At 40.0% G+C, this 5827-nt stretch overlaps 1 pseudogene; it reads left to right on the top strand.

Moving 5' to 3' along the window:
- Positions 1 to 851: 851 nt before the first annotated feature.
- Positions 852 to 5226, top strand: LOC128596434 (acidic leucine-rich nuclear phosphoprotein 32 family member B-like; annotated as a pseudogene).
- The last annotated feature ends 601 nt before the right edge of the window (positions 5227 to 5827 follow it).

The raw sequence follows: 5827 nt of genomic DNA, 5'->3' as shown, positions 1-5827 counted from the left end.
TTTTTTTAGCTTCCAGATATGAGAGCATCTGTCCTTCTTTGCCTGGCTTATTTCACATGATGTGATGTTTTCCAAATCCATCCATGTTGCTATGAATGAGAGAATTTTATTCTTTCTATGGCTAAATAACGTTCTGTTGTGTACTCCAGGGTGCGTGTGGGAAGACTTAAGGGAAGAGTCATCTCTTGATGTACTTACATTACTAGTAAGAATGATTTTATAAGCTCGAAACTAGTATTCAATTATTAGTTGTAAGTAGATTAGAAATTAAATTAGGAATATAATTACAGAGGACAGGCAAAGGAAAACAGAAAAAAGAGTAAGTGATTCAAGAAGAATCTTAATTTCAGTGCAAAGCACTGTGTGAGAACTGCCCCTTTTAAAATGCTGGCTGCATGCCTCACAGGTTTTCTGCCAGGGCAGGGGCTGCTCACTCCAGGAGAGTGATTTTAGGGTGTTGGGATGTAGAATGATTAAACTTTGTTGAACACAGCAAGAATTGCTCCAGACCAGGTAAGTAGATGAAATGTCTCTTTTCTTCTGTCACTTTGGTTTGGCCAGAGGAGTCTGTCTTTCTGGACATGAGGCTTTTGGGGTATTAAAAAAAATCACTTCTGGGATTTGTGAGCTTGCTCTAATTAGGGTATTTCTCTCATGTCCTACTCCTGGACTGTTTGACCATCCAGACTCTGTATAAAGATTATAAATACCTTAAAACAATAAAAGAAACAAGTAAATCCATACAATTAACATAGTTAGTTAAAGAAATAGTTTAGTTAGAAAAATGCAAGTGCAGGAAGAACCATGACAGGATTGTTTGCCTTGCCTTCATGAGATTGATGATTGAAACAATGGTGTATGAAATAAATACAGAGCTAGCCTGGTATTCAGGGAGGCATACTGGAAGCCTCCTGAAGATGGGTAAGCCATCTCCCAAATGCCTGCTGCTTTAAAAACTATTTTTTTGGCTTGGTGCCCAAAGCTTACTGGTTAGGTTGCTGGCCACATGGACTGGGGCTGGTGGGTTAGAACCCAGCCTGGGCCTGCTAAACAACACTGCCAACAATTAAAAAAAATAAAATAAAAGCCAGGCGTTGTTGCGGGTGCCTGCGGTCCCAGCTATTCAGGAGGCTGAAGTAAGAGAACCACTTAAGCCCAAGAGTTTGAGGTTGCTGTGAGCTGTGATGTCACAGCACTCTACCAAGGGCAATATAGTGAGACTCTGTCTGAAAAGTAAATAAATAAATAAATAAAACCACTATTTCTTTGTCTCTTGCCTGTCTATTATTTTCTATTTTCTGATTTTCTGAGTCTCCCACACCACCAGGCTATTGGAAAGGAACCCATAACATATTGGAGCTTATACTCAACATTGTATGTGTACCACATTTTTTAATCTATTCATCTGTTGATAAACACTTAGGTAGATCTCATATCATGGCTGGTATTAATAATGTTAAATACGGGGATGGAGATATCTCTTTGACATAGTGATTTCCTTTCCTTTGGATAGTAAGGCTTAGATCCAATAGTGGGATTGCTGAATAATCGGGTAGTTCTAATTTTAGCTTTTCAAGAAATCTCCATTTTATTTTCCATCATGCCTGTACTAATATACATTCTCACTGACAATGCAAAGAGTTCCCCTTTTTGCACATCATCAAGAGCATTTATTATTTTTCATCTTTTTGATAATAGCCATTCTAACTCAGGCAAAGTGATATCTTATTGTGATTTTGATTTGGATTTTCCTAAAGATCAGTTATCCTGAGCATTTTTTCATATACTTGTTGGCAATTTGTATATCTTCCTCAGAACAATGTCTATTTGCCCATTTCTATTTTATTTATTTTGGGGGACGAGATCAAGTATGGTTTGTGTTTGTTTCTTGTTTGTTTTTCATATTAGTATAAGGGTGCATATGATTAGGTTACATCACGTTGGTTAGGTAAAGTCCAAGTTGTAGTGGACCCCTTCACACAGAAGAAAATACGACCCCCGCCGTATTTTTAATTGGATTGTTTGATTTTATTTATTTACTATTGCGTTATTTGAGTTCCTTGTATTTTCTGGATATTAATCCCTGAATAATTTACATGCATCATATCAAACCAAAAACCCATACTATAGCAGAAGATAAAAATTGCTTCTAAAATATATTTCTATGTAACTGAACAATTGTTGATAAATATAAAGTGTTAAAGGCATACACCAAAAAATGCACATAATGTCTAGAGTTACAATTAGTCAGCATATGATTGCAAATTACAGAAAATTTTTCCTAGTAGGAATAAATGCTTTAAGTGTTATTTGAAATGCTGGTAGGGTTGAAGATCCAGCCTACTCTATTGGAATCTTGTATATATCAACGCTGGTCTTTTTGTAACACTGCTGACATCCCCATTAGGCACAGTGTCCCACTGTTATATTTCAACCTCTGAAAATTTGATGTCTCTGGAAGCTGAATATCTCCAGGAGGAGTCTGTGTATTGCCACTGTCACTTTATATTTCTAGTTTCAATACTGCAGCTTTCAGCGGAGTTTGGGTTACCTGTCTGGCCTCATGATACACTGGCATTGGGATGGAGAGTTTCTGGCTTCTACCTGCATTTGAATAATTTTAAAAATTTCTCAAACTAAATAAATGTGTTGGGAGGAGGCTTTTGAACCAAAAATAGATAAATAGATAAACTGAAAATGTTTGCAACTGTTTACCTGAATACTGGCAAGGCATAGTTAAAGACAGCTAAACCATGTTCTTTGTGTATTTCTGCTAACCCAAGTGGTATCAGATTATTAAGAAATAACTTCAGGGCGGCGCCTGTGGCTCAAGGAGTAGGGCGCCGGTCCCATATGCCAGAGGTGGCAGGTTCAAACCTAGCCCTGGCCAAAATCAAAAGAAAAAAAAAAAAAAAGAAATAACTTCAAAGAAATAGGATCATATTCCATTTATATGTTAAGCCATTAGATACTTTAGATTATGTTAAGATATTTTTCTAATGGCACTGGCTCTAAATACCACCTTAATGGAAAAGCCTGATTGATAATAAGCTCATATTATTTCGTTCTTAACTGATCCTTCACAATAAGTCAAAGCTAAAAACAATTGTGTCCTCATAATAGAGCTCTTTACAGAAATGCTGTCTCTAAAGACTCACTGTTTTTAACATTTTGCTTGATAACTTTTGAAATGTAGCAAATAATTAAAAGGTATACAGCTTCCTACATAAAATACGCAATTATGGCTAAGAGTGGAGAAAAACACTATTCTTTTTTTAAAAATTGAATAGAAATCACTTGTAGTTTGTTGCAGAGAATGTTAAAACTCAGAAAATGTGGTATTTGGATTTGGGTCGAGACTTAAACCAAAATCTAACATAGTTGTATTATTATTTTTCTTGAGGCAGCCAGGAAGCAAACAAAGGGGACATACAGGCTTCGTGGCTAAAGTGGAACATTATTTGTTAAAACTGTTTCCTAGATACTACAGTCTGAACATTTATATCCCATCAAAATGCACATGCTAAAACCCTGACCCCCAAAGTGATGGTATTAGGAGATGAGGTTTTAGGAAATGATTAGGGCATGATGAAATCAGTATCCTTATAAATGAGGCCCAAGAGGGACCTCTTACCTTCCCCCAGGTTAGGAAACAGTGAGAAGGGGCCATCTGTGAACTAGGCTGTGGACCCTTACCAGTCATGGAATCTGCTGATGCCTTGGTTTTGTACTCCCAGCCTCCATAACTGTGAAAAATAAATTCCTATCATTTCTAAACCTCCCAGTTTGTGGAACAGCCAGCCCGCCATATCTATGAGTGCCATCTTAGGATTCAGCCAGTTACCTGAAAGATAGAAAATACTCTCCTAAATCGTGTCAGTACCCTACACATATAGACTTTAGGTTTTTGTCATTTTTTAAACAATATAGTATAACAACTATTTACATAGATTTGCATTGTATTAGGTATTAATAATCAAAAGATGTGCTAAAGGAACAGGAGGCGGTACTTGGGTTACATAAAAATACTGCACCTTTTTATATCAGAGATGTGAGCATCCACGGATTTTTTTTTTTTTTTTTTTTTTTGTAGAGACAGAGTCTCACTGTACCGCCCTCGGGTAGAGTGCCGTGGCATCACAGGGCTCACAGCAACCTCTACTCTTGGGCTTACGTGATTCTCTTGCCTCAGCCTCCCGAGCAGCTGGGACTACAGGCGCCTGCCACAACGCCCGGCTATTTTTTGGTTGCAGTTTGGCCGGGGCCGGGCTTGAACCCGCCACCCTCAGCATATGGGGCCGGTGCCCTACTCACTGAGCCACAGGCGCCGCCCCATCCACGGATTTTTGTATCCACACGAGGTCCAGGCTAAGGGCACCACGTGGGGCCGATTTAAGCGCAGTGCGGAGCTGTGGCCGGTGGCGGCGGTAGTGAGAACGGCTCTTCTCTCCAGCCGCGTTTTCCCTCCATGGTTTCTCTCAGCTCTTGCTAGTAGCTTAGCTCCGGCCTCCGCTCGCCTTCCCACCTGCCGCACTGACTGCCCTGCCGGCCTGCTGCGGAAATGGTCGAGAACTCGTCTTACACGATCAAATAATGGAAAAATTGAGGGCTTAACAGCTGAATTTGTGAACTTCGAGTTCCTCAGTTTCCTAATTGTAGGCTCGATTTCGGTTTCAAATCTCCCGGAACTACCTAAATTGAAAACGCTTGAGCTCAGTGGCAATAGAATCTTTGGATGTCTGGATGTACTAGCAGGAAAACTTCCCAATCTTAAACATCTAAACTTGAGTGGAAATCAACTAAAGATATCAGCATCTTGGCACCTTTGAAAAAGTTGGAATCTCGAAAAAGCCTAGACCTCTGTAACTGTGAGGCCACTAACCTGAATGACTAGGGAGAAAGTGTCTCCAAGCTCCTGCCCCAGCTGAGCTCCCTGGATGGCTGTGAGCGAGAGGACCAGGAAGCCCAACTCGATTGCGGAGGTGGACGGTGCAGAGAGAAGAAGAAGGAGATGAGGGGGAGGAGGACAGTGAAGAGGACGAATTAGAGGATGAAGATGAAGTATAAGATGCAGAAGATGAAGACAGTTTGAGGGAGGAAGAAGAATTTGGACTTGGAGAATTTGATGGAGAAGAAGAAGATGAGGATGAGGAGAAAGAGGAGGACGAAAACTGTAAAGGTGGAAAGAGGAAGAGAGAAACAGATGATGAAGGAGAAGCAGATTAAGACTCCAGATGACCTGCAGACTCAGAACTGTTCACAATTGGTGGTACTGCTCATGGATCTGGGAGCAGTAAAAAAAAAAAGTAGCTGTGATACAAACCTCAGGACACCCACACACCCAAGGGCCAAAGAATAGTTCCTGTGATATTCTGCCTTTCTCTGTTTAGTTGCTCTTGGTAATCCACCACCACACTTGGGGACTTCACCCCAACAAAATTGTAAGCGTTGTTAGGTTTTTGTGTGAGACTCTTGCTGTAGAGTGGATAGCTGTGAGTGGTGAGTCAACTGTCCCTGGCTACCAGTTATGCCAAGAGTGTAACAGCATTTTTACTTTCTGTACAACAAAAAAAGCTTTGTAAATAAAATCTTACCATTTTGGGAAAAAAAAAAAAAAGAAAAGGTCCTAGCACCAATCTCCCAAGCATACCAAAGACTGACTGTATTGTGTTGTAGCAAACTGTTAGGGTGGCACGGTTATGGCTTGAGGTAGTTGCCAAAATAAATGAAGACAGCAAAACCAAGTAAAGTTTAGACAAGGAAGGACGTGTTCATTTCAATCTCTTAGATATCAAACTGGGGACTGTCTTAGTGACCACAGGCAATA

This window comes from Nycticebus coucang, chromosome 10 (assembly GCF_027406575.1).
Source record: "Nycticebus coucang isolate mNycCou1 chromosome 10, mNycCou1.pri, whole genome shotgun sequence".
Classification (NCBI taxonomy): Eukaryota; Metazoa; Chordata; class Mammalia; order Primates; family Lorisidae; genus Nycticebus; species Nycticebus coucang.
The sequence above is the reverse complement of the archived record's forward strand: the minus strand, read 5'-3'. Positions and strand labels throughout refer to the sequence as shown.